The sequence below is a fragment of the Rattus norvegicus genome, chromosome X (assembly GCF_021556685.1).
Source record: "Rattus norvegicus strain SHRSP/BbbUtx chromosome X, alternate assembly SHRSP_T2T, whole genome shotgun sequence".
Classification (NCBI taxonomy): Eukaryota; Metazoa; Chordata; class Mammalia; order Rodentia; family Muridae; genus Rattus; species Rattus norvegicus.
Window position 1 is genome coordinate 144191377 of NC_141554.1, and position 27952 is coordinate 144219328.

The 27952-nt window shown below is 39.5% G+C and overlaps 1 pseudogene; it reads left to right on the plus strand.

Moving 5' to 3' along the window:
• Positions 1–27952, plus strand: part of Tm9sf2-ps1 (transmembrane 9 superfamily member 2, pseudogene 1) — a 141299-nt pseudogene that overhangs the window by 15570 nt on the left and 97777 nt on the right.

Consider the following 27952-nt stretch of genomic DNA (forward strand, 5'->3'; position numbering starts at 1 on the left):
TTGGAGCAGAAAAGTTGGTCTTACCTGGGGTCCTGAGGCTCAAGTATGCTCGTGGGGTGTTGCTTATGAGCTCTCCGCGGTGGTAGCAATTGGAGGATCTGTGCCGCCGTTTCTGGGAGCCCCCGTGCACCAGAGTCCCAGATGGCGTTTGGTGTTTTCCTCTGGAGTCAGAGATGTGGGCAGAGTGTAGTCTCTTCTGGTTTCCCAGGCTTGTCTGCCTCTTTGAAGGTTTAGCTCTCCCTCCCACGGGATTTGGGTGCAGAGAACTGTTTTTCAGGTCGGTCCCTTCAGGTTCCGGTGGTGTCTCAGACGCCAAGTGATCTTTTTCATTCCCTTTAAAAGTAATTTGTTTTTTAAGTTTTATGTGTATCGCCATTTCGCCTATATATATGTCTCTGTGAGAGTGCCAAATCTTGTAGTTAGAAAATTGTGAGCTGCCATGTGTGTGCTGGGATTTGAACCTGGGTTTCCTCAAAGAGCAGTAAGTGCTTTTAACCACGGAGCCATCTCTCCAGCCCCTAAGAGTAATTTAATTGACATATAACTTATGTTATATTTTTGTGATTTGAATTTCATTATAATTGAACTTAAATATGTGTAAGATAGCATTTATGTTGCTCAATATGAAATGCTTGTTTAACCTTTTATTTAAAAATTATTCTTATTTTAGGGTTATTGATAACATACAAGTAATATGGTGTTATGACATGGAAGATGGAGAACACCATTGTGTATCAGGATTTCCAATCGGATGTTTTAATGCTGCAAATGACCAAGTGAAAGGTTCTTGCTTGATTAATGTAAGTATTGCCAACTTACAACAGGAGTACAAGAATGTTGCTTTACTTAAGTTTTACTTTCTGATTTACTCACTTAGAAAATATTAATGGGACATCTCCCATCTAGGCTGTGTGCTGTGTGTTTGGGGATACAAGAACAAACAATGCACGTTGTCTCTGTCCTAAATGCTCTCTCTGTACCTTTAAATTTGTAGTCTTAAGTCAAGGAAATATGCTTAAAAAGAAATCAGTGCAACAATATGTCTGGCTGTGGGTCTCTGCATTTTTTCCCATCTATTGAAGGAGGAAGCTTCTCTGATTGTGACTGAGCAAGCCACTAATCTGTGAGTATAGCAGAATATTATTAAGAGTCATTTATTGATACTGTATTTTTTACACTAGTGATGCTTGGTTTTGCCCTAGTTGTCTGGGCTATATAGTCTCTGGTTCTTTGTCACCCAAGCAGTGCTAGGCATGGGTTCTGTCTTATGAAGTGCGCATTAAGTCAAATCAGAAATTGGTTGGTTATTTCCATAAGCTCTGTGCCACCATTGCCCTCACATACCTTACATGCATGGCGGATTGTACGCCAAAGGTTTTTTTTTTTTTTTTTCTAGACCAATATGGCTGTTAATTTCTGTACAGTGCCAACTCAACACAGTAAACGGGGATACTTTTTTCCAAAGTTGACAGCACAGCTAAAGTTTCAAAAAATTCAAATTATATATCTGTATATATATATTTATATTTATATAAAAAGACCAATAATAGCAGTGTGTTATGCATCAACAGCAGCAACAGCTTTTCCAGATTCTGCAGTCATCTGAACAAAACTGTAGAGACATCCAGCACACTCCATTAAAAAAAAAAAGTAAAAAAACAAAACCAGAGAAAACAGCACAGTTCTGTTACTCTTGTGGTACCTGGCACCATTTTTTTTTTAAATTAGCTTCTCAATCATCATCTGGAAAGAAAACATTCTGAGCAACATCATTAAAAACAGCTCTGATAAAGCACGGTCACTACTACGTGTCATAAAGCAGGTACAAGCTATTTTACATCCACAGAGGTATGATACAGTACTGTCCTACATCTATAATACTAGAGGATACAATTTAAAAGGCATTATTTGAGACTTGATTCTACTTTTCCAGCAGAGGGCCCAAAGGATGGTGTGACACAGCTTTGTAAAGAAACATACTCTAGACAGGATTTCCTTTCACTAGTGGCACAGTTCTAAGGATTCATTCTCTCCATGAATGTCAGCTAAAACCGTTATTAAAAAAATGAAATATCCCTAGAACAAAACCGTATAACCACCGGATTCACATGAAGATGACCTAGTGGAGACAAGCTGGACCTCACCTTACCAACAAGCTATCAAATCTGTTATGTTTAAACAGTGAGACCTCCAAGGAAGGAGATGCCAAGTAGTGCTTCAAAGATTCCCACAATCAAACACAGCATCCTTTTCAACAGAAGCAGAAGCTCATCTGAATATGCTCAAGGATGCTGACATCAACATTTAATCATCTCCTCACTCATCCAGGAAGAAGGGGAGATCAGTTACTACTGTACTTTATTGTGTTCAACCAAATCACCATGTTACAAAAATAGCAAGCTGCCATAATAAAAAATAAGGCTCCTCTATCCAGCACCAGATAGCATCATTTTACTTTCAAGCCTAGAAATTGCACACTTGTATATAAACCAATCGAAGATGAGGATTGAGAGTTTATCTTGGTGGATTTTTCCTTTGATGAATATGAAGTGTCCTTCCTTATCTTTTTTGATGACTTTTAATTGAAAATTGATTTTATTTGATATTAGAATGGCTACTCCAGCTTGCTTCTTCTGACCATTTGCTTGGAAAGTTGTTTTCCAGCCTTTCACTCTGAGGTAGTGTCTGTCTTTGTCTCTGAGGTGTGTTTCCTGTAGGCAGCAGAATGCAGGGTCCTCATTGCGTATCCAGTTTGTTAATCTATGTCTTTTTATTGGGGAGTTGAGGCCATTGATGTTGAGAGATATTAAGGAATAGTGATTATTGCTTCCTGTTATATTCATATTTGGATATGAGGTTATGTTTGTGTGCTTTTCTTCTCTTTGTTTTGTTGCCAAGATGATTAGTTTCTTGCTTCTTCTAGGGTATAGCTTGCCTCCTTATGTTGGGCTTTACCCTTTATTATCCTTTGTAGTGCTGGATTTGTAGAAAGATATTGTGTAAATTTGGTTTTGTCATGGAATATCTTGGTTTCTCCATCAATGTTAATTGAGAGTTTTGCAGGATACAGTAACCTGGGCTGGCATTTGTGGTCTCTTAGGGTCTGTATGACATCTGTCCAGGATCTTCTGGCCTTCATAGTTTGTGGCGAAAAGTCTGGTGTGATTCTGATAGGTCTGCCTTTATATGTTACTTGACTTTTTTCCCTTACTGCTTTTAATATTCTTTCTTTATTTTGTGCGTTTGGTGTTTTGACAATTATGTGACGGGAGGTGTTTCTTTTCTGGTCCAATCTATTTGGAGTTCTGTAGGCTTCTTGTATGCCTATGGGTATCTCTTTTTTTAGGTTAGGGAAGTTTTCTTCTATGATTTTGTTGAAGATATTTACTGGTCCTTTGAGCTGGGAGTCTTCACTCTCTTCTATACCTATTATCCTTAGATTTGATCTTCTCATTGAGTCCTGAATTTCCTGTATGTTTTGGACCAGTAGCTTTTTCTGCTTTACATTATCTTTGACAGTTGAGTCAATGATTTCTATGGAATCTTCTGCTCCCGAGATTCTCTCTTCCATCTCTTGTATTCTGTTGGTGAAGCTTGTATCTACAGCTCCTTGTCTTTTCTTTTGATTTTCTATGTCCAGGGTTGTTTCCATGTGTTCTTTCTTGATTGCTTCTATTTCCATTTTTAATTCCTTCAACTGTTTGATTGTGTTTTCCTGGAATTCTTTCAGGGATTTTTGCGATTCCTCTCTGTAGGCTTCTACTTGTTCTCTAAGGGAGTTCTTTATGTCTTTCTTGAAGTCCTCCAGCATCACGATCAAATATGATTTTGAAACTAGATCTTGCTTTTCTGGTGTGTTTGGATATTCCGTGTTTGCTTTGGTGGGAGAATTGGGCTCCGATGATGCCATGTAGTCTTGGTTTCTGTTACTTGGGTTCCTGCGCTTGCCTCTCGCCATCAGATTATCTCTAGTGTTACTTTGTTCTGCTATTTCTGACCGTGGCTAGACTGTCCTATAAGCCTGTGTGTCAGGAGTGCTGTAGACCTGTTTTCCTGTTTTCTTTCAGCCAGTTATGGGGACAGAGTGTTCTGCTTTCGGGCGTGTAGTTTTTCCTCTCTACAGATCTTCAGCTGTTCCTGTGGGCCTGTGTCTTGAGTTCACCAGGCAGGTTTCTTGCTGGGGAAAAGTTGGTCCTACCTGTGGTTCCAAGGCTCAAGTTTGCTCGTGGGGTACTGCCTAAGTCCTCTCCGCGGCGGCAGCAACCGGGAAGATCTGCGCCGCTCTTTCCAGGAGCCTCCGTGCACCAGGGTTCCAGATGACATTTGGTGTTTTCCTCTGGCGTCTGGATGTGCACAGAGTGCAGTCTCTTCTGGTCTCCCAGGCGTGTCTGCCTCTCTGAAGGTTTAGCTCTCCCTCCCACGGGATTTGGGTGCAGAGAACTGTTTATCCGGTCTGTTTCCTTCAGGTTCCGGCGGTGTCTCAGGCGCAGGGGTCCTGCCTCTCCTGGGCCCTCCCCTACGGGAACCCAGAGGCCTTATACAGTTGCCTCTTGGGCCAGGGATGTGGGCAGGGGTGAGCAGTGTTGGTGGTCTCCTCCGCTCTGCAGCCTCAGGAGTGCCCACCTGATCAGGCGGTGAGGTCTCTCTCCCACGGGGTTTGGGAGCAGAGAGCTGCTGCGGGCCGGGATCCGCGGGTGTGGGACTTCCGGTAAACACAGGAAGTGCCCGGTACTAGAGGAATTTTGCCTCTGTGTGTCCTGAGTTCACCACGCAGGTTTCTTGCAGGGGAAAAGTTGGTCCTACCTGCGGTTCCAAGGCTCAAGTTTGCTCGTGGGGTACTGCCTAAGTCCTCTCCGCGGCGGCAGCAACCGGGAAGATCTGCGCCGCTCTTTCCAGGAGCCTCCGTGCACCAGGGTTCCAGATGGCATTTGGTGTTTTCCTCTGGCGTCTGGATGTGCACAGAGTGCAGTCTCTTCTGGTCTCCCAGGCGTGTCTGCCTCTCTGAAGGTTTAGCTCTCCCTCCCACGGGATTTGGGTGCAGAGAACTGTTTATCCGGTCTGTTTCCTTCAGGTTCCAGCGGTGTCTCAGGCGCAGGGGTCCTGCCTCTCCTGGGCCCTCCCCTACGGGAACCCAGAGGCCTTATACAGTTGCCTCTTGGGCCAGGGATGTGGGCAGGGGTGGGCAGTGTTGGTGGTCTCCTCCGCTCTGCAGCCTCAGGAGTGCCCACCTGATCAGGCGGTGAGGTCTCTCTCCCACGGGGTTTGGGAGCAGAGAGCTGCTGCGGGCCGGGATCCGCGGGTGTCACGCCAAAGGTTTTTTTAGTTGAGTTGGTTATGTTTCACCTAAACTATTCTTTCTCCCTCCTTGCTTTCCTTCCTTCCTCCCGCCCTCCTCCCTCTCTTCCTCTCTCCCTTCCCTCCTTATCCTTCTTCCTCTCTTTCTCTTTCTTCCTTCCTTCTCTTTTATTCTTTTTTCTTTCCTTTTTTCTTTCCTTCTTCTCCTCCCCCCTTCCCTCCTTCCTCCTTCCTCCCCCCCTTTTTTCAGAGAGGGTCTCATGCAACCTAAGTTGATCATCTTGCTTCTACCTCCAAAGTACTGGGATTAGACATGCACACCACCACATGCGGCAGCTTTTAATATATGTGTTGATACTGAACAATGGTTAGGGATAAAGAGCAAGGGCAAAGACAAGCATAGAACAATACTTAAGGTTCTGTCTTGATTTAGCTGGCTGCTAGCACTCTTGTTTCTTTTTAGTATGAAGGGTAGTTTATAGAAAAATTCAGTCATTCTTGTACTTGTCTGGAGACTTAGCCATAACACTTGTATTATTTGCCTAGTTTTTACATTTTTGTTTGTTTTGTGTGACAGGTTGAATTGGAACCCACTATGTAGCCTAGGCTACTCTTGAGCTCACAAGGAGTCTCCTGTCTCGGCCTCTTAAGTGCTAGGATTGCAGGTGTGATTGCAGATGTGTGCCACATGTCTGACTTTTATTTGCTTTAAAAAAATTCACTTTTTTATTTTTAAGAGGTATACCAAAGTCTTGGAAAAATTCTTTGGGGGTGTAACCATCAAAATCCTTGTCACTCAAATGAAACTCAAGTGAATGGAACCTGAATGCTTGTTTGGTTGAGACAGTGTCACATGCATCCCAAGCTGGCCTTCAACGCACTGTGTAGTCACCCATGACCTGGAACTTCTTATCTCCTGCTTTCTCCCCAAAAGGTGGGATTACAGATGTGTGCCACTGTATCAGGTTTGGACAGTGTTTGGGGTCAAAGCAGACACTTCGTGCACAGTAGGCGAGCACTCTACAATGGAGCTATATCCATAACCCAAGTGTTACAACTTTTACATCACAAGTTATGACCTGGTATTTTTACACAAGCTCCTGTGGAATGTGCACAATCTCTACTCAGTTCCCTATACACAAAATATGTAAAAATAATAAAAATTAAATCATAATGGTTAATTACAGAAAACGAAGCCTTTTTGCCCTATGACCATTCTTCAGCATGCATCAAAGTAGTACCGTTGGATTATATAGTGTTAGAATGCTAGATTAAGAATTTCCTGTTTGAGGGTCTGGAGATGTGACTCAGTAGAGTATTTGCCCAACATCTACAAAGCCCTGGACCTGATTGCCACCTCACATAACCTTGGTATTGTGACATAGACCCATAATTCCAGCACAGGAGAGGAGAGCTAGAGGTAGGAGGATGAGGATGTTCCTTTACTATGTGGCAAGTGGGAATCCAGTCTGGGCTACACAAGACTCTGAATTGAAAACATGTGTGCTTTGACTTGCTGACTTAACTTTCATAAGAGAACAAAACAGAACCCTAGTTCATGGATTTTGGCTTGGAATTAGTGTGAGACTACCCACAGTTTCTGAAACAGTGTTTAACATGTATGACATTTCATACTACACATTTATGCGATGTGGCATTCTTAGTGTTGATTATAAAATCAAAATATTGCTAAATGCTGGAAAACACTGAAGATATTATTTTCTAAAGTGTCAACACTGAGCCAAGTTTTTAATTCTCTGTGTAAAAATAATTAACTAATCTATTTTGTTAGTTTTAAAATTGCTTTTATCTTTGATGCATGCTAAAATTATATGGTACCAAGGAATTAATTTCTTAATGATTTATCAGTAAAGGATTGGGATAAGATTTCATGCACTTTGGCCTAATCCCAACTTGCTATATAGCCGAGGTGGCTTTGCACTCAGGATATTTCTGCCTTCTTCTCTTCCTTTTCCCTCTTCCATTTTCTTGATCATAGATTTTTCTCATACAGTATATACTGATTGCGGTTTCCCTTCCCTTTGCACCTCTCCATTCTTCCCTACTTGTCTTATACAGATCCACTCCCTTTCTGTCTCTCACTAGAAAAGATCAAACTTCTAAGAGATAACAAGGCATAGAAGAATAAAATATAAACAAAACAAAAATCATCACATAGAAATTGGATAAGACAAAAAAAAAAAAAAAGGAAATGAGCCCAAGAGAAGGCACAAGAATCAGAGATCCACTCATTTACACTCAGAAATCCCATAAAAACCCTAAACTAGAAGCTATAATCCATACACAAATGGCCTGGTGCAGACCTGTTCAGGCCCTGTGCTTACTGCTTCAGTCTCTGTGAGTTGAGATGAGCTTTACTCCTGTTGCTTCAGAGAGCCTTGTTCTCCTCATTTTCTCCATCCCCTCTGGCTCTTAGACTCTTTCTGCCTCCTCTTCTATGCGGTTCTTTGAGCTCTGGGGATAGGGATTTGATGGAAACATTATATTGACAGATGAATTTTCCAGGGTCTTTCTGCATAATATCTTGCTGTGGGTCTCTGTATTCGTTCCCATTTGCTGCAGGAGAAAGTTTCTCTGACAACTGAAGGCCAAACTCGCATTTTGCTTAAACTCTATACACTGATTACTTATTTTTTAAATAAAGGCTCCCATTCTAGCCCAGGCCAGTCTAGAACTGGAGTCGGTTCTTTTGCCAAAGCCTCTAATGTGTGGGGTTTTATAATCATGATTAACTATACCTGTATCTATTGATATTTTACTAGTTAATTTTATAACTCTGTATTCTTGTGTGGTAAAAACCTAAAAAAAGACATACTTTTATGAACATTACAGTTTTACAATATTGCTCCTTTAACAACTTTTTAATACAGAGTTGACTAATACTTTAGTTATTAGGCCAAATGTTCATGGTTGCGATTTTGAACTTATAGAAACATAGTTACTCTTCATAAGCTTAAGAAATTTACGTGTATTAGTATTTTGCCTATGTGTATGTTTGTGTGCTATATGTATGTCTGATGCTTGTAAAGGTCAGAAAGGGTGTCATGGCCCCTGGAACTGAACTTACAGCAGGTTGTAAAACACCATGTGGATGCTGGGAAATAAAGCAGGTCCTCTGCAAGACCAGTGCTCTTAGCTGATGAGCTAGCTCTCCATGTACGGTACATTTTAAAAAAGTATTAGTGTATCCAACTTTATTCCATCATCAGGTTTTGCATTTTGTAGTTTCTAGGAAAAAAGTCAAGTTTCACATTTCTTGTATCTCAATTCAACAAAAATAATAGTTTGTACCTCTTCAACCATGTTGACGTTACTATTACGTATCACATGGAAAGTGACACAAGCAGCAAACTTGCAAAGTTGATTAGTTCCAGAGTTGATCCCAGAAGGTGAGGACACCGTTTCTTTTTAAGTAGTTGCAATGATTTTAAAATGGGTTTAAAATGTAGACATTCCTAACTTGATAATGTTTACTTTTAGGAGACCTGTGTAGTATTATATGACATAATACATTTTGTCATCTGTGTAATCCGTATGCTGAGTATCTGAGTATCACAACGTGAGGAAGAATTCAGAAGAACAGATTTATTTAGAGTGCTGTAACTCTTCATTTAGTTGCTGTTTTAGTGTAAAGGGATTAATTAATATAAGTATATTATGATTTGTTTTTCTCGAGAGGGCAGCTTTAGTACCAAGCAACTCTGTTAGGAAAGTATCAGCTACTAATAAGAGCTCTTCATAGCTGAATAACAGCCTCAAGCATTGTTGAGTAGTTTATCCCTGGACACATGTAGGAGGAGCCTGGAGACTGATTTTTAAAGAGACTGAACAGTTAGACATCTACCACTGAACCTTGAACCCTAGTCAGTGTCTAACAAATGGTTCGTTCATCTTCAGTTAATACATCCAGAAGTCAGGTGGGTGAATCATATAGGAACCTCTGTTCACTTTCCCATAACGGCTAAACTAATATAATGGCTAAACTAATTTCCACTACCATTAGTAGTATACATGAGCAATATCTTTCAGTGCTAAATTTGGTAGTTTCTACATAGTAGGCTCTTACATACCTGGGTGCTTACAACTATGATTTCTTCTTCATGTACATAATGTTCTAGCTCTACTGTTAAAGTTACAGGATACTGCATTGAAGAACTGTGAGGCAAAAGGAGAAAACAATATTTTTGGGGGCAAAATTTCCTTTATTCCTATGCACAGGCAAAAGGGATGTTCTTAGCTATGAAGTTTTAGGCAATATATAGAGTCCCATCTGAGAGCTGGTAGCATTTAGAAACAAGGGTATTTTAAATAATGAAGAACTACACATGGGTAAGTTTTGGATTAAATGTAATCTAAACATTTAAAGTCAAGAGGTGGAGACAGATGATTTAAAAAGAGACTTAAGGAATGTAAGAGAAAGCTCAGTTTTCCTAGACTGCTATTATGTGTCTGAATAACCATGAATTGAAAATCTTATTAGTTTCATACACAAAATCCCTCCCAACCTTTCTCGTTTATTAGGTATGAACATTCAGGGGAAGGCCACCTAACTTGCAATGAGCCCCCTTTGGAAATTCCTGAAGAAGATACAGATAATTTAAATGTGATTTATACATATTCTGTGAAATTTGAGGCAAGTATGCCGTGCTCTCACCTTAAATTTTTCTAAATCAGGCATACAAACACATTTTACTTAATATTAAAGCTGAACCTTTCATCAGTTCAAATGTGTAGCAATGAAATTAGAGCATGCATAGGCCACGGTTCCTTCTTTAATCAATCTGTCTGTCTCTATACCTTTGTCTCTCTTACTATCCCTTCCCTTCTCTTCCCCTTTCACCTGCTTCCCCACCTTCGTTCCTTCTCCCTCCAGTGTGTCTGCTGGACCCCAATGCCCTCGAGCTTCTGATTCTCTTGCCTTCATCTCTTAAGTGCTGGGATTACAGCTGTGTACCACCATGTCTGGTTTATATCTCATATCATTTAATTCTCCTTTCCAGAAAATGTAAATGAGTAGATTATTTTATAGAGTTGGTGTGATTAATATGTGGGTCCCAAACAACAGGAGCAGGGACTATCCTAAAAGCTGTTGCCTGTACATGGGATATGTTCTTCTAGCTGGGCTGCCTTGTCTGGCCTCAGTGGGAAGCTCTTAGCCTCTCAGAGACCTGAAGTGCCAGGGTGGGGGTATATCCATGAGGGGGCTCCTACTCAGAGGAGAAGGGGATAGAGGATGGAAGGTGGGGTAAGGATTGCCGGAAAGGATGACAGGGAGGGGGCAGTGAGTGGGATGTAAAGTGAATAAATGAAAAATCAAACACAAATTTAAAATGATAATATATGACCTATGATATATAATAAATATAATTATAAATTATATAAATGTAAACAATTTAGAGTTATATATATTCTTTTAATATATGCTAAATAAAAATAATATATTTTTTATTAATCATTTTATTACTTTACATTTCAAATGATATCCCCCTTTTCGGTTTCCCCTCCATAAACTCCCCTTCCCATCCCCCCACTGCTCCCTCTCCTATACCTCTATGAGGCTGCTCCTCCACCTACTCACCTACTCCCACCTTACCCCTCTAGCATCCCCCTATGCTGGGGAATCAAGCCTCCACAGGACTAAGGATCTCTCCTCTTTTTATTTTCTTTTTTTCTTTTTTTTTTATTAACTTGAGTATTTCTTATATACATTTCGAGTGTTATTCCCTTTCCCGGTTTCCGGGCAAACATCCCCCTCCCCCCTCCCCTTCCTTATGGGTGTTCCCCTCCCAACCCTCCCCCCATTGCCGCCCTCCCCCCATAGACTAGTTCACTGGGGGTTCAGTCTTAGCAGGACCCAGGGCTTCCCCTTCCACTGGTGCTCTTACTAGGATATTCATTGCTACCTATGGGGTCAGAGTCCAGGGTCAGTCCATGTATAGTCTTTAGGTAGTGGCTTAGTCCCTGGAAGCTCTGATTGCTTGGCATTGTTGTACTTTTGGGGTCTCGAGCCCCTTCAAGCTCTTCCAGTTCTTTCTCTGATTCCTTCAATAGGGGACCTATTCTCAGTTCAGTGGTTTGCTGCTGGCATTCGCCTCTGTATTTGCTGTATTCTGGCTGTGTCTCTCAGGAGAGATCTACATCCGGCTCCTGTCGGTCTGCACTTCTTTGCTTCATCCATCTTGTCTAATTGGGTGGCTGTATATGTATGGGCCACATGTGGGGCAGGCTCTGAATGGGTGTTCCTTCAGTGTCTGTTTTAATCTTTGCCTCTCCCTTCCCTGCCAAGGGTATTCTTTTTCCTCATTTAAAGAAGGAGTGAAGCATTCACATTTTGATCATCCGTCTTGAGTTTCGTTTGTTCTAGGGATCTAGGGTAATTCAAGCATTTGGGCTAATAGCCACTTATCAATGAGTGCATACCATGTATGTCTTTCTGTGATTGGGTTAGCTCACTCAGGATGATATTTTCCAGTTCCAACCATTTGCCTACGAATTTCGTAAAGTCGTTGTTTTTGATAGCTGAGTAATATTCCATTGTGTAGATGTACCACATTTTCTGTATCCATTCCTCTGTTGAAGGGCATCTGGGTTCTTTCCAGTTTCTGGCTATTATAAATAAGGCTGCGATGAACATAGTGGAGCACGTGTCTCTTTTATATGTTGGGGCATCCTTTGGGTATATGCCCAAGAGAGGTATAGCTGGATCCTCAGGCAGTTCAATGTCCAATTTTCTGAGGAACCTCCAGACTGATTTCCAGAATGGTTGTACCAGTCTGCAATCCCACCAACAATGGAGGAGTGTTCCTCTTTCTCCACATCCTCGCCAGCATCTGTTGTCCCCTGAGTTTTTGATCTTAGCCATTCTCACTGGTGTGAAGTGAAATCTCAGGGTTGTTTTGATTTGCATTTCCCTTATGACTAAAGAAGTTGAACATTTCTTTAGGTGTTTCTCAGCCATTCGGCATTCCTCAGCTGTGAATTCTTTGTTTAGCTCTGAGCCCCATTTTTTAATAGGGTTATTTGTTTCCCTGCGGTCTAACTTCTTGAGTTCTTTGTATATTTTGGATATAAGGCCTCTATCTGTTGTAGGATTGGTAAAGATCTTTTCCCAATCTGTTGGTTGCCGTTTTGTCCTAACCACAGTGTCCTTTGCCTTACAGAAGCTTTGCAGTTTTATGAGATCCCATTTGTCGATTCTTGATCTTAGAGCGTAAGCCATTGGTGTTTTGTTCAGGAAATTTTTTCCAGTGCCCATGTGTTCCAGATGCTTCCCTAGTTTTTCTTCTATTAGTTTGAGTGTGTCTGGTTTGATGTGGAGGTCATTGATCCACTTGGACTTAAGCTTTGTACAGGGTGATAAGCATGGATCGATCTGCATTCTTCTACTGGTTGACCTCCAGTTGAACCAGCACCATTTGCTGAAAATGCTATCTTTTTTCCATTGGATGGTTTTGGCTCCTTTGTCAAAAATCAAGTGACCATAGGTGTGTGGGTTCATTTCTGGGTCTTCAATTCTGTTCCATTGGTCTATCTGTCTGTCTCTGTACCAATACCATGCAGTTTTTATCACTATTGCTCTGTAATACTGCTTGAGTTCAGGGATAGTGATTCCCCCTGAAGTCCTTTTATTGTTGAGGATAGCTTTAGCTATCCTGGGTTTTTTGTTATTCCAGATGAATTTGCAAATTGTTCTGTCTAACTCTTTGAAGAATTGGATTGGTATTTTGATGGGGATTGCATTGAATCTGTAGATTGCTTTTGGTAAAATGGCCATTTTTACTATATTAATCCTGCCAATCCATGAGCATGGGAGATCTTTCCATCTTCTGAGGTCTTCTTCAATTTCTTTCCTCAGTGTCTTGAAGTTCTTATTGTACAGATCTTTTACTTGCTTGGTTAAAGTCACACCGAGGTACTTTATATTATTTGGGTCTAATATTATGAAGGGTGTCGTTTCCCTAATTTCTTTCTCGGCTTGTTTCTCTTTTGTATAGAGGAAGGCAACTGATTTATTTGAGTTAATTTTATACCCAGCCACTTTGCTGAAGTTGTCTATCAGCTTTAGTAGTTCTCTGGTGGAACTTTTGGGATCACTTAAATATACTATCCTATCATCTGCAAATAGTGATATTTTGACTTCTTCTTTTCCGATCTGTATCCCCTTGACCTCCTTTTGTTGTCTGATTGCTCTGGCTAGAACTTCAAGAACTGTATTGAATAAGTAGGGAGAGAGTGGGCAGCCTTGTCTAGTCCCTGATTTTAGTGGGATTGCTTCAAGTTTCTCTCCATTTAGTTTAATGTTAGCAACTGGTTTGCTGTATATGGCTTTTACTATGTTCAGGTATGGGCCTTGAATTCCTATTCTTTCCAGGACTTTTATCATGAAGGGGTGTTGAATTTTGTCAAATGCTTTCTCAGCGTCTAATGAAATGATCATGTGGTTTTGTTCTTTCAGTTTGTTTATATAATGGATCACGTTGATGGTTTTCCGTATATTAAACCATCCCTGCATGCCTGGGATGAAGCCTACTTGTTCATGGTGGATGATTGTTTTGATGTGGTCTTGGATTCGGTTTGCCAGAATTTTATTGAGTATTTTTGCGTCGATATTCATAAGGGAAATTGGTCTGAAGTTCTCTTTCTTTGTTGTGTCTTTGTGTGGGTTAGGTATAAGAATAATTGTGGCTTCGTAGAAGGTATTCGGTAGTGATCCATCTGTTTCAATTTTGTGGAATAGTTTGGATAATATTGGTATGAGGTCTTCTATGAAGGTTTGATAGAATTCTGCACTAAACCCGTCTGGACCTGGGCTCTTTTTGGTTGGGAGACCTTTAATGACTGCTTCTATTTCCTTAGGAGTTATGGGGTTGTTTAACTGGTTTATCTGTTCCTGATTTAACTTCGGTACCTTGTATCTGTCTAGGAAATTGTCCATTTCCTGAAGATTTTCAAGTTTTGTTGAATATAGGTTTTTGTAGTAAGATCTGATGATTTTTTTGAATTTCCTCTGAATCTGTTGTTGTGTCTCCCTTTTCATTTCTGATTTTGTTAATTTGGACGCACTCTCTGTGTCCTCTCGTTAGTCTGGCTAAGGGTTTATCTATCTTGTTGATTTTCTCAAAGAACCAACTTTTGGTTCTGTTGATTCTTTCTATGGTCCTTTTTGTTTCTACTTGGTTGATTTCAGCTCTGAGTTTGATTATTTCCTGCCTTCTACTCCTCCTGGGTGTATTTGCTTCTTTTTGTTCTAGATCTTTTAGGTGTGCTGTCAAGCTGCTGACATATGCTCTTTCCTGTTTCTTTCTGCAGGCACTCAGCGCTATGAGTTTTCCTCTTAGCACAGCTTTCATTGTGTCCCATAAGTTTGAGTATGTTGTATCTTCATTTTCATTAAATTCTAAAAAGTTTTTAATTTCTTTCTTTATTTCTTCCTTGACCAGGTTATCATTGAGTAGAGCATTGTTCAATTTCCAAGTATATGTGGGCATTCTTCCTTGATTGTTATTGAAGACCAGTTTTAGGCCGTGGTGGTCCGATAGCAGGCATGGGATTATTTCTATCTTTCTGTACCTCTTGAGGCCCGTTTTTTGACCAATTATATGGTCAATTTTGGAGAAAGTATGATGAGGAGCTGAGAAGAAGGTATATCCTTTTGCTTTAGGATAGAATGTTCTATAAATATCCGTTAAGTCCATTTGGCTCATGACTTCTCTTAGTCTGTCTACATCTCTGTTTAATTTCAGTTTCCATGATCTGTCCATTGATGAGAGTGGGGTGTTGAAATCTCCCACTCTTATTGTGTGAGGTGCAATGTGTGTTTTGAGCTTCAGTAAGGTTTCTTTTACATATGTACGTGCCCTTGTATTTGGGGCATAGATATTTAGGATTGAGAGTTCATCTTGATGGATTTTTCCTTTGATGAATATGTAGTGTCCTTCCTTATCTTTTTTGATGACTTTTAGTTGGAAATTGATTTTATTTGATATTAGAATGGCTACTCCAGCTTGCTTCTTCTGACCATTTGCTTGGAAAGTTGTTTTCCAGACTTTCACTCTGAGGTAGTGTCTGTCTTTGTCTCTGAGGTGTGTTTCCTGTAGGCAGCAGAATGCAGGGTCCTCATTGCGTATCCAGTTTGTTAATCTATGTCTTTTTATTGGGGAGTTGAGGCCATTGATGTTGCGAGATATTAAGGAATAGTGATTATTGCTTCCCGTTATATTCATATTTGGATGTGAGGTTACGTTTGTGTGCTTTCATTCTCTTTGTTTTGTTGCCAAGACGATTAGTTTCTTGCTTCTTCTAGGGTATAGCTTGCCTCCTTATGTTGGGCCTTACCATTTATTATCCTTTGTAGTGCTGGATTTGTAGAAAGATATTGTGTAAATTTGGTTTTGTCATGGAATATCTTGGTTTCTCCATCTATGTTAATTGAGAGTTTTGCAGGGTACAGTAACCTGGGCTGGCATTTGTGTTCTCTTAGGGTCTGTATGACATCAGTCCAGGATCTTCTGGCCTTCATAGTTTCTGGCGAGAAGTCTGGTGTGATTCTGATAGGTCTGCCTTTATATGTTACTTGACCTTTTTCCCTTACTGCTTTTAATATTCTTTCTTTATTTTGTGCGTTTTGTGTTTTGACTATTATGTGACGGGAAGTGTTTCTTTTCTGGTCCAATCTATTTGGAGTTCTGTAGGCTTCTTGTATGCCTATGGGTATCTCTTTTTTTAGGTTAGGGAAGTTTTCTTCTATGATTTTGTTGAAGATATTTACTGGTCCTTTGAGCTGGGAGTCTTCACTCTCTTCTATACCTATTATCCTTAGGTTTGATCTTCTCATTGAGTCCTGGATTTCCTGTATGTTTTGGACCAGTAGCTTTTTCTGCTTTACATTATCTTTGACAGTTGAGTCAATGATTTCTATGGAATCTTCTGCTCCTGAGATTCTCTCTTCCATCTCTTGTATTCTGTTGGTGAAGCTCATATCTACAGCTCCTTGTCTCTTCTTTTGGTTTTCTATATCCAGGGTTGTTTCCATGTGTTCTTTCTTGATTGCTTCTATTTCCATTTTTAATTCCTTCTACTGTTTGATTGTGTTTTCCTGGAATTCTTTCAGGGATTTTTGCGATTCCTCTCTGTAGGCTTCTACTTGTTCTCTAAGGGAGTTCTTCACATCTTTCTTGAAGTCCTCCAGCATCATGATCAAATATGAGTTTGAAACTAGATCTTGCTTTTCTGGTGTGTTTGGATATTCCATGTTTGTTTTGGTGGGAGAATTGGGCTCCGATGATGCCATGTCGTCTTGGTTTCTGTTGCTTGGGTTCCTGTGCTTGCCTCTCGCCATCAGATTATCTCTACTGTTACTTTGTTCTGCTATTTCTGACAGTGGCTAGACTGTCCTATAAGCCTGTGTGTCAGGAGTGCTGTAGACCTGTTTTCCTCTCTTTCAGTCAGTTATGGGGAGAGAGTGTTCTGTTTTCGGGCGTGTAGTTTTTCCTCTCTACAGGTCTTCAGCTGTTCCTGTGGGCCTGTGTCTTGAGTTCACCAGGCAGCTTTCTTCCAGCAGAAAAGTTGGTCTTACCTGTGGTCCCGAGGCTCAAGTTTGCTCGCGTGGTGCTGCCCACAGGCTCTCTGCGGCGGCAGCAACCAGGAAGACCTGTGCCGCCCCTTCCGGGAGTTTCAGTGCACCAGGGTCCCAGATGGCCTTTGGTGTTTTCCTCTGGCGTCCGAGATGTATGTACAGAGAGCAGTCTCTTCTGGTTTCCCAGGCTTGTGTGCCTCTCTGAAGGTTCAGCTCTCCCTCCCACGGGATTTGGGTGCAGAGAACTGTCTATCCGGTCTGTTTCCTTCAGGTTCCGGCGGTGTGGATCTTCAATTCTATTGCATTGATCAACCTTTCTGTCTCTGTATCAATATCATGCAGTTTTTACCATTATTGCTCTGTAGTACAGCTTGAGGTCAGGAATGGTGATTTCCCCAGAAGTTCTTTTATTGTTAAAATTTTTTACACTATTATGAACTTTTTGCTTTTTTACATATAAAATTGAGAACTTCTCTTTCCATGTCTGTGAAGAGCTGTGTTGAACTTTTGATAGGGATTGCATTGAGTCTGTAGATTGCTTTTAGTAGGATGGCCACTTTTACTATATTAATCCTGTCAATCCATGAGCATGGGAGATCTTTTCATCTTCTGAGGTCTTTTTCAATTTCTTTCTTCAGGGATTTAAAGTTCTTGTCATACAGAACTTTCACTTGCTTAGTTGGACTCACACTGAGGTATTTTATGTTATTTGTGAATATTGTGAAGGGTGTCCTTTCCTTAATTTCTTTCTCAGCCTCTTTACATTTTGGGTAGAGAAAGGCTACTGATTTGTTTGAGTTAATTTTATATCCAGCCACTTTGCCTAAATTGTTTATCAGGCATAGTAGTTCTCTGGTGGAATTTTTGGGGGTCACTTAAGTATACTATCATGCCATCTGCAAATAGTGATATTTTGATTCTTCCTTTACAATTTGTATCCCTTTGGTAGCTTTTTGTTGTCTAATTTCTCTGGCTAGGTCTTCAAGTACTTTGTTGAATAGGTAAGGAGAGAGTGGGCAGCCTTGTCTGTTTCTTGATTTTAGTGGGATTGCTTCAAGTTTCTCTCCATTTAGTTTAATATTAGCTACTGGTTTGCTGTATATGGCTTTTACTATGTTTAGGTATAGGCCTTGAATTCCTATTTTTTCCAGGACTTTTATCATGAAGGGGTGTTGAATTTTGTGAAAGGCTTTCTCAGCATCTAATGAGATGATCATATATGATGTATGATATATGATATATAATAAATATAACTATAAATTCTGTATAAACATAAATAATATATAATTAAAATTATAACTATATATACTATATAAAATTAGTATATTATATAGTATATATCTTCTTAGTAAATATTCTGTCTGATGTGTCTGTGTTCTCAAGAAGTTTTAGTAAACTGCTTGTTTTTATACTGCTTTGTTTATTTTTGCTTGATATTTCTGGGGCACAGAAAGTTTTTTCCATTATATGGACTGTTTGAAATGTAGTGTGCTTTAATACTTCGAGCTCCTTTCTCTTAATATGACCCAAACTTCAGGGGCTCCATATGACTAGAACCTGTTCCCTTGGTGAAGGTATGGACCTCCACGTGTGCAGTTCCTGTCTCTGTCTTCGACATGGTTTTCCTTGCTTCTCCTACTATAGGGAATTTCATCACAGCCCAGGAGATGGATTGATTCTAGACCCTGTATCTGGGTAAACCGCAGTGTATCATCCTGCTTTGGATCATGGGAAGTCTTACATGTGCCTCTGGCATACAGACATTCAGGAAGTTGGATGGGGGCACAGATGTAATTGTGACATGAGGATGGCAAAGGGACATAAACGGAAAGCCAAATTCTGTAGACATATTGAACTGCTTAATGGAGTTCAATGCCATGCAGTAGGTACATTCCTCTAACTACCTGAATTACAGTCTCTGTGCACCCAGGACCACTCCTGCCACATTAAGGCAGCCAGCCACCTGGCTGTCAAGATTCATGAGTATATGAACTTTTTGGGTGAGATTGGGAGCTCAAACCCCTGATCTGGCAGATGTCGGCCACAGAGAAGTCCAGATGTAGCATAATGGTCTTTAGTTTTCCAGGTTTTGTTTTGTCTGTGTTTTGGGGATAGATGGGAGAAGGGTTGAGATAGAATCACACTGTAGGATGGGCCAGCCCGACACTAACTACAGCACAGTCTGGCCTCAGATTTGTGGTGATTCCTGCTTTAGTCTCCTAAGTGTTGGAAAATATCAGTATGTGCCATCAGGTCTCCATCTTATTTTGTCTTTTATTTAAGAATCTTTGTAAATATACTTTAATGTCGTCAGAGAATGATACATGTTCTCCAATGATACAAAACAGTTTATAATACAGTCATTCCAAAGGAAAGATGAATCATATTAGTCTTTGAGTGAACACTATTTTTATGGCAAATATTTGAATTCTCATTATGAAGTCATTGTCTTCATTACATACTATTATGAAGTATGGATATTGAGTGTCTGTTATGAATCTCTGAATGCTTGTCTAAAAATGCATGTGTTTACACTACTTTTATTTTATAAACTGTTTTATAGCATTGAAAAGGCTGAGGCAGGACAATCATGAATTGGGGGCTAGCATGAGCTACATAGTGAGATCTCATTTAAACATATAAAACAAATACCACGCTTTATGCACTTCTATTTTAACACAGTGTCCATTTAGTGAGAGAAAGTAAATGAACTTTGGAGGGAAAGGTGGTAGGGAATATGGCAAGAGTTAGAGGGGAGGGGATGGGGGATGAATTTCTTTAAAATATACTGTATGCTTGTATTAACTTCCTAAACAGTAAAAACACAACTGAATAAAAACAACCCTTACTTCAAAAAATATTGAAAAATAGATTCTTCTTGTATACAATATGTCCTGTCCAAAATTTCCCCTTCCTTCTCTTCTCCCAGTTCCTCCCCTAGCCTGCATCCCCTCTTCCCCAGATCTACCTCTCCTTTTTGTCTTCCAAAAGGAACAGGTTTCCAAGAGACAACAACCAAACACCACAAAACCAGTCACAATAAGGAAGGACAAAAGCCCCGATACTGAGGCTGAATAAAGCAAGCCCTAGGAAGAAAAGAATCCTAAGAGCAGACAAAAGAGTCAGAATCAGAGACAAAAGAGTTCTTCTCCCACCGTTAGGAGTCCCACAGAACACCAAGCTAACAGCCATGACATATGTGATGCTCAGGGGATGCCGCAGACCCCCGCAGTCCCTGTGCTTGCTGCTTTTGTGAGCACATGTGAGCCTTACTGTTTCCATACTATCAAAAAAAGATGGGCTTGTTTCATTCTAATGATAGAATTTTTGTTGTAAATTCTAGTTAAATAAGCTTTGTTAATGAACTAGCCTGAGACTATACCTACATTCATAGCACTGCCTGTTTGGTTTTGTTTGCAGTGCGGAGTATGGAACTCAGGGCTTTGCATGCGCTAGGCATGCTTTAACACCGAGCTATACCTGTTAGCCTTACGACACTGTTTTGTTGGAAAGTGCGGTTCTGACACTCAGACAGCATAGGCTAATCGTTGATGAAGAATCAGAAGATTCATGTTCTGGCCTGCCTTTAACTTGTATTGTGACTCCAAGCAAGTTCATTCTTCCCTTTCCCTGGGACCCCAGTCTCCTTCTAATAAAATGAGGGAGCTAACCTGGGTCAGGGGCCTTCAACTCTATCAGATTGATGTCCCTTAATAACAAAATATTTTGCAACTCTCCCTATGTTATGCTACCTTAATACTAATAGTTAATAGAAAACAAAACTTGTCTATGCATTTGATTTTAACTAATACCTGTATAACATTCTAACAACATTAAGGAGAGATAGGAGTAACTATTATATAATATAGCCTTTATGTATTTAATCCATTTTATATGTTTGAATATATGTGTGTAGTCATTGTCAGTGTGATAATGGGAAGATAAGAATATAGCAAATTTTTGGTCCTAATACTGCTATTTTTCCAATGTTATGAAATGTCAATCAATTTTGGGAACATTCCAAGACAAGTATATTGCTATTTTTCTCCCAGTTTACATAAGACAGTCCCTTCTTCTGTGGAAATATTTAATGCCTATTAAAATCATATAAAATATTTTATAAAGCAGAATTACCATCAAAGAGTAAGCAATCATAAGCTGTTTCTCACCTACATGAATTTTGGGTGGGACATTTGTAAGGTGTGGGACACAGCACAATTCTTCTCACTTGTCGGTTATGTTCAACCCCTGTGCACAGCAGCAGGATGCCTGGCTTTCGGAAGTCCAGCAGCAGCTGCACAGTTTTGCTATACACTGTAGGGTGCGCTGCTCTTCCTGTTGAAAACCATTAGTTGAAAGATCACGTGCCCTACAAATTTGAGTCTCTATACAGTTTCTGTTGACTGTAACACATATACACTACGTATAAAGAAGTCTTTGTCTCCACCTTGTTACTGTACAACTGGTGCCATCTTGCCAGTTGTGAAAATATTTTCCTATATGCACTTCTCACTTTTCTAAAGCCAGTTCTGTCTCTTATAAGAATTGCTAGCTTACAGAGGTTTTGATGCTTTGGGATAAAGACCAAGAATAACTCATTAATTTAAGCAGATGAAAAACTAGGGTCTCTGTTACTTTGTTATCTTTTATATATTTGTCAGTTTGTTCTCATGTGCCTTATATTTGTAAAATAGTTAATTTTCTTTGGGATTACCAATACATGTTATGATATAGTATTTCCAGAAGATGGCAGTGTTTGGTGCAAAAATGATGCTTTTAAACACTGCTAATATTTTGGCTGAAAAATTTTTTCCTATTTTTCATTTGTTTTGTTTTTGTTTGTTGTTGTTTATTTGAAAATGCGTCTCCTGTAGTACAGGCTGCCTTGAACTCAGCTATGTTGCTGGGCATGATCGTAAAATTGTAAACAGCAAAGTAATTGAGTTGTAGTAAACAAATTGTCTTTTATTTTAACTTAATATTGATGACTATATATTTGTAGATAGTGTATATAGAGTAACTGTAAGAAAATTTTCTACCTTTATTCTCTTAGCCTTAATTTCTCTTTATGAAAGCATAACATTATTTGTTTTCTAGCTTATCCTTCCAGAAAAATGATTGCATCTGTAATTTGGTATATGACTTTCTGGTGGGGAGTGAGATTTTTAAAAAAATATTATTACATGCATGGTGTTTGTGTGTGTGTGTGTGTGTGTGTGTGTGTGTGTGTGTGTGTGTAGGTCAGAGGAAAATTTCTTGGAGTTTATTCTCTTCTTTACCTGTCCATAGGTTCTAGGAATCAAGTTTGCTCTGTGTTTGTCCAGCAAGCACCTGCTAGGTCATCTTTACAGTTGGAAAAATATAATTTTGCTCTATGCACATCTTACTTTTCTAAGAGAGAGATTCCTTGCAATACATTTTGTTCTTTTTAATGTTTTTGCAGTTCACCATCATCTATTTTAATCCAAAAGAACATTTTTGGCTGTGGGTATTTACTTTTACAAATACCACAGTGACTCATTATATAAAATTTCATGTACTTTTGCAAGCACCGTAAGAAGTTACAGTGTAAATGAAAATGCGTCAGGATAAAAGGGAAAAAGGAAGTGTTTGATGGGTTTGGGACTACATATAAATCAATAGAAAGATGCTGTTTTGTTGAATATCAACAAATTTCTTCATAGTTACTTCTTTTACCTTTTCATTTTTGGTTTTAAGACAGAGTTCTTCTATATAGCCCTGGCTGCCCTGGAACTTTCTATGTAGACCAGGCTGGCATTGAACTCACAGAGATCTATCTGCGTTTGCCTTCTAATTCTTTCATGTAATGAGGTCAAGCATTACTAGCGGAAAGCACGTTCATATGTAAAGGTGGATGTCATGACTCCATGAAGCAGGAAGTGGCCAAACTCCATGCAGAGTAGCCTTCTTCATGCTTAAGTGGCAAAGGTCAGGCAAAGTCATTTGGTTTTCTATTTCGTTTTTGGAAACTAAAGCTACTGAGTGGTTCTCAGAAAGGGATTATGATTTGGAGACTACAATTGAGATCAACCTTTAGTTGATTAGGTAAGCACTTCCAAAAATAACACTCAAAGTAGCTTGAGGATTGGAAACATATATGATATGCTTCTCTGTTTGTAGCTGGGGTGGGGTGCACTGGACATTGAGCCTGGGTTTTGTGCACACAAGCCAGGGGCTCTACTTGGTTGTTTCCTCCTATAAAAGCCCTTTAGTTACTATTGTTTCAAGACAGCTCATGCATCCCAGTTTTGCCTTGAAGTTGCTGTATGGCCAAGGGCAGTTTTAAATTCTGTAGCATCCTGTTTCTTTCTCCCATGGGTTAAAATACTTATTTTTAAGTCAAGGTATTTTGTCACTACTGATGATACTGTGTGACATTTCGTTTGGGCCAGTTTCCCCTCTCATTCTCCTCTCCTGCCTCTGAGCATATCTAGTGAAAGAAAATATGTTTTCCATAAACTAATGTTTATCTGAAGGGAAAGGAACCTGTGATGTCATATATACTGTGTCTTCATGTGGACAATATTACATAGACAACATAGTGGTGGTGGTGGGCAAGATATAACTATGGAAGGAAGACTTATACAATGGATGAAAACCAGAGTTTGGCATAGTGACAAAAACTAGTTATCCCAGTAGTTGGAGGACAGTAGCAGGAAGATAGGTCAGCCTGATACTGTGTGGAATGTAGAAAGTTGGCATGAAAAAAACAGAGAACAAACAAAATAGAACACACTGTCTCTCTATGGGCTCAGATGGTCTGAGCAAATCCAAGAGTAAGAAAAAGTTGCAATTAGCTAAGTAGAGGGAGGTTGGGATGCCATGAAAAAACTGGAAAGAGATTATTGAAAGTCTTAATATGATGAGTCAGTAGCTTTTTAAAAGAGAATATCTTTTGTTTATTCTTTGACAGTTTGCCACATGTCAACAGATGGGCCTGATGATACACATTCTTTTTTGTTTTGGTTCTTTTTTTCGGAGCTGGGAACCGAACCCAGGACCTTGTGCTTCCTAGGCAAGCGCTCTACCACTGAGCTAAATCCCCAACCCCCAGATGATACACATTCTTAACTCCCCTTATCTCTCTCCCTGGGTACCAGAACATGTCCCCTCTTCCTTTTTTTGTGTGCTAATAATGTACTGAGTAGAATTAATGCCACCTGTTAGAAACTTGACTGATCTTGTTAAATTGATCTAGTGCAGTTAATCATAGCTGCAATGAGGATTTTTGTACATGACTATGCTATATCCCAAAGCCAGCATTTCATAACACTCACCCCAATCTTGTGGCTCTTATATTCTTTCCTTTTCTCTTTTGTGTGCTCACTTGGGGGTAAGAGTTGATATAGATGTCCCATTTAAGGCTTGACACTCAGTAGACAGTTATTCTCAGCAATTTAACTAGTTATGAGCCTCTGGATTAAGTGCTGACTACTGTTGACAGAAACTTCTTCGATCATGTTTGAGGGCAGAACTAATCTGGACATAAACATAAATATTTATAAGGCAGTTTAACAGCATATCATTTAAATTCCCTTCTTCCACGGCCTGTGAGCTCTCTAGCCATAATGGGCTTTAGGCCATCTGTATAGCAACACCCTAAATTCCTTTCCATGGAGAAGGACTCAAGTCGAATCCAAAAGCAGTTGATTGCTCCAATAACCTCCATGCCACTATCTTGCCAGCAGAGATGTATTGCCTGGAAGGTCAGTACTGGAATATGCAGGCTTGGCTGCAGGTATATCTTTGAAACTTTTCTCCCTAGAAGCTTGCCTAGTACCTTTGGCAAAATGAAAGCTAGTCAGTAGGGAAGAAGTTTTCAGGTTAGTTCAAACTTGACAAACAGCTCTCAAATTGACAATTTCATCAAAGCAAGTTATACAGCTTGGAGGATTGGAAAATAATGTGTGGCAGAGAATCCATTTGATAGGATGTTTGTTTATTTCCTGTTATCCTGAGTACCACTATAGTGTCCACGTGGCTAATGAAATAGAAAGGTCTCTGCTTAAATTATGCTTCCATTGATGTATCTTCTAATTAAAAGATCTTGAAAATCTTTAGGGAACTTCAAAAGGATCAAACCCTTTGATTGGAAATCTGATCATGGAAGGAACAATTTCACTGTGAAATTGAGGGATGGATGAACTGAGTCCACAATGATTGTTGTTATTAGAAAGAGCTGACAATGAGATAGGAAAAGGTGACAGCTTAGGAGATCATGTAGAGAAGAAGGGAAAGTGTATATTTAAAACGTGCTCCATCACTCCCATATTCTATAATAAGACAACTGGGAGCAGAAGAAAGCTGTAAAAGTAAACAGAATGTAAGGAAACGTGTGCCGCTGTGATATATACATCTTTCTCAAGGTTGTGATTCTTCTTAGAACCCATTGCCTTATAAAACGAGACTGGCCTCTGACCCAGATGGTTGCACACACTGTGATTCGAGCACTAAGGGAACTGGATCATAATTTTGAGGCCAGTCTCAGAAAGCAAGACCCTGCCTGTCACAGGAGAAAGGGACTGAGGGAGAAGGAAAAAGAAGGTAGCTTTCCCTTTATCCATATTTTTCACCTTCCTCTTCCATATAGTAAATACCTACAGAAGTCTTCTGTTTAAAAAGTACCACATATTGATCCAGCCACAGACCCAGAAGTTTCCAGTCTCCTTGGATTTTTTATTGTTTAATTGTTTTTAAACACACACACATACACACACATTCACACACACATACACACATATATACACACAAATACACACACACAAACACATATACACACATATATACACACAAATACACACACACAAACACACATACACACATATACACACATATACACATACATACAAACACATACACACACATACACACAAATACACACACATACACACACACATACACATACACACATACACATACACACATACACAAACACACATACACACACATACACATAAACATACAAATACACATACACACATACACACACATAAACACAGACATACACACATATACACATACACACACATACACACACATATACACACATACACAAACATACACAATCACATACACACACATACACACATACACACACATACACATACACACACATACACATACACATACACATACACATACACACACATACACACAAATACACATACACACACATACACACAAACACACACACATACAAACATACACAAACATACACAATCACATACACACACATACACATACACACACCTGCACATACATAAACACACATACACTTACACACATACACATACACACATACACACAAAAAACATACAAACACACATACACACACATACACACACATACACACACATACACATACACACACATACACACATATACACTCACATACACACACATACACACACATACACATACACACATACACACATATACACATACATACACACATACACAGACACACATACACATAATCATACAAATACAGATACACACACATACACACACATAAACACAGACATACACACATACACACATACACAAACATACACAAACACATACACACACATACACACACATACACATACACATACACACATACACACAAACACACACACATACACATACACACACGTACAAACATACACACATACACATACACACATCTGCACACACATAAACACACATACACTTACACACACATACACATACACACATACACACATACACACATATACAAACACATACACACACATAAACACACATACAAATACACACACATAAACACATACAGACACACAAAAACACAGAAACACACACCCATACACACACATACACACATACACACAAGCACACAACTTCACATACACACAAATATACACTCACATACACACAAACACACACATACACACATACAAACACATCCACAAATACACAAATATACACACACATATATACACACATCCACAAACATACAGACGCACACATACACACACATTCATACACACATACACATACACACACACATACACACACATACACACCCATACACACACATAAACATAAACACAGTCATACACACACATACACACACATAGACACAGAAAAACACACATACCCACACACATACACACACATACACACACATACACACACGGATACACACATACACACACATACACACACATACACACGTACACACATACACATAATACACACAACATACACACACATACACACACATACGTACACATACACACACATACAAACATATACACACAGACAATCACACATACACACACACTTATACACACATACACACATACACACACATGCACACACACATACCTACACATACACACACATACACACATATACACACAGACAATCACACATACACACACGTATACACACATACACACACATACACACAGACAAACACATATACACAAACTCATACACACATGTATGCACACACATGCAAACACACACATACACACACACAGAAACACACATACACACATATACACACATGCACACACATACACACACATATACATAATCACACACATACACACATATACATACACACATACACACATATACACACATACACACATATACACAAACATATACACACTCATATAAACACACACACATATACAGACAAATACACATACACACACATAAACACAGATACACATACACATGCATGCACACACATACACACACATACATATACAGACACATACACATACACACACATACATACACATTCACATACTTACACATACACACACATACAGAAACATACATATACCTACACATACACACACATACACACACATACACAAACATAAACACACACATACACACATACACACACATACACACAAATACACATACACACACGTACACACACATACACATACACTCACATGCACACACATACACACACATACACTCACATGCACACACATGCACACACATACACATACACTCACATGCACACACATACACACACATACACATAAAAAC